The sequence below is a fragment of the Nicotiana attenuata genome, unplaced genomic scaffold (genome assembly GCF_001879085.1).
Source record: "Nicotiana attenuata strain UT unplaced genomic scaffold, NIATTr2, whole genome shotgun sequence".
NCBI classification, from domain to species: domain Eukaryota; kingdom Viridiplantae; phylum Streptophyta; class Magnoliopsida; order Solanales; family Solanaceae; genus Nicotiana; species Nicotiana attenuata.
In genome coordinates this window covers 274119-276506 of record NW_017670662.1, presented here as the reverse complement: position 1 = coordinate 276506, position 2388 = coordinate 274119, and the positions used below count along the sequence as shown (strand labels likewise).

General features: G+C 37.3%; 1 long non-coding RNA gene across 1 annotated transcript; it reads right to left on the bottom strand.

Moving 5' to 3' along the window:
* Positions 1-1380: 1380 nt before the first annotated feature.
* Positions 1381-1747, bottom strand: LOC109242005. The gene is made up of 3 exons (XR_002070336.1): positions 1729-1747; positions 1554-1646; positions 1381-1459 (listed from the first exon to the last, which is right to left on the bottom strand). It is a non-coding gene; the product is annotated as an uncharacterized LOC109242005 (long non-coding RNA).
* Positions 1748-2388: the final 641 nt, after the last annotated feature.

Sequence of the window (2388 nt, the reverse complement as noted above, 5' to 3'; positions counted from 1 at the left end):
GAATTGTACCCTGCTTCTATACAGCATGATGGTTCGCTTTACGTGATTTCTTACTTCTCAGTTATTATTTATTTTTATTACTCACTGAGTTGGAGTACTCACTTTACTCCCTGCACCTCGCGTGCAGTTGCAGGTATTTATTCACCCGGTAGCGGGTATTGGCTGCGTGGAGGCAGAGTTGTAGAGGTTTTAGCGAGGTGACTGCCAGCGTTCGCAGCACCACTGTTTTCCTATGTTATTCACTATTCCTATTTAGAGTATTTCTAGACTTGTAAAGTGGAATTACATTCTTATAGATGCTCGTGACTTGTGACACCCCGATTAGGGCTGTGTTGGGTTGTAATTACGTTAATTAATATCATTAAATCATATTCGAACTGTTATTGAACTGTTTAACTGCTTAAAAGTGGTGTTCTGAAATGGTCTGGCTGGCCTTCTCTTCACGAGAGGCGCCATCACGACCGGAGCGGGGTTTGGGTCGTGACAACTTATCTCATATGCCTTCTCAATTTGTAATTCAACTCGAGCCAACGCTCCACGAAGTTTAAAGATCACAATTCCTTTCACAAGCTTTTTACAACATTTAGAAGTCAACAATTAAGCATGGAAGGTATAACAAAATCCAAACTATTCGCAAAATAAGGACTCACGGTCATGCTAGACACCAATGTATAGATACTCGTCACCATGCCTATACATCGTACTCAACAATCAACAAGTAGCAAATAAGACTCAACTCCTATTTCCTCAAGCTAGGGTTAGACCAAACACTTACCTCGATGCCTTGAACTCAACTCAAGCCTCAACTATGGCTTTACCCCGTGATTCCACCTCCAATCCGCTCGAATCTAGCCACAAATTACTTAATTGCTTTAATAAACATTAAATGAATCAATTTGAATGCATAAAAATGAGTTTCCCAAAATTTCCAAAATTGTCCCCGGGCCCACGTGGTCAAAACCCGAGGTTCGAGCCAAAACCCAGTTACCCATTCCCCCACGAACTCAAATATGTAATTTGTTTTGAAATCGGACCTCAAATTGAGGTCCAAATCCCCAATTTTTAGAAAACCTAGGTTTTACCCAAAACCCCCAATTTCACCCATGAAAATCATTGATTTTAAGTGGAAAACATGTTAAATGATGTTAATGATTGAAAGAAATAAGTAGAAATTAACTTACAATTGATTTGGAGAAGAAAGATTTCTTGGAAAATCGCCTATGGGTGTTTGAGTTTGAGAAAATGTGAAAAATGAAGTTCAAAATCGGTTAAGTATAAAATATGCTGGGCTGCGGATATGGGAAATGCGAAAATGGGTTCGCAATTGTGAACCCTGCAGGTATGGGAAATGCGAGATCTTTGTTCGCATTTGCGAACACGAAACATATGACCCATCTTCCTTCTTATGAGTAGCAAGATAGAGTTGCGCTCGTCCAGGGTTTTGTCCAGATTCAGCCATCTATAAATGAAAAATCAAGTCAGAATAACTTGACTAAATAGGAACAGTTTGCAAGTTTAATTAAAGTAAAACATATTGAATTAACATTTATCACCATTTCAGCTCTTCTTCTGGAGTTTGGTTTGGAATCACCAGTGTGTGCAACAGTTTGTTTCTTCCGAATTTCAGCATTTCTTTTACTCATTTCCTTATAAAAATACACATAACTCAAATATACAAATAAAAAAGTATATAATTACACATACTAATTGAAGCATTCAAATAAATACCATTGTCTTTTCATTAAAACGGTAAGCAACATAAGAAGTCCATTGATCCCGTGGAATCCCTGATAGAACATTATCCATAATCTCTGCTTTGGTCTTAAGTGGGTCATTGAACTCATACCACAACATTTGCCTTCCTGAACTCCACTTCTTTATAGAACTATAAACATATGCTCGTGCATTTAACTCAGTTGTGTTAAAACAGAATCGTGGCTACAGGAATAAAACTTCTGTTAGCTAATCAATTACATGAAAATATACAGTCTAACGACATAAAACAAAGTTACAACAATAAGAAAATAGAGCTTATACCTTTATAATTCGATCAAAGCAACCATTGAAGTATGACTTAGGTAAATCTGATCATTTGTTGAAGTGAATTGGAAATAAGGAGCAGTCGGTTGCTAAAATTCCACAAAAGCCTGCAAGAACACCTTGCCCTTCTCCAATTGGCTGATCCATATCATCAAATTCAACCACAATACATTTTCTGTCGGATAAATACATCACATCCTTAACCTTTACTTTGAGTTTCTTGGTAGCTCCTTGCGAATCTTTAAAACTAAACACCAAATTAAAAGATCGAACTATGTGAATCTATCCAACGGCGACTAATCTGTTTCAGATGAAATGAAGCAGAGAAAATAGTGCATTTTAGCCAAC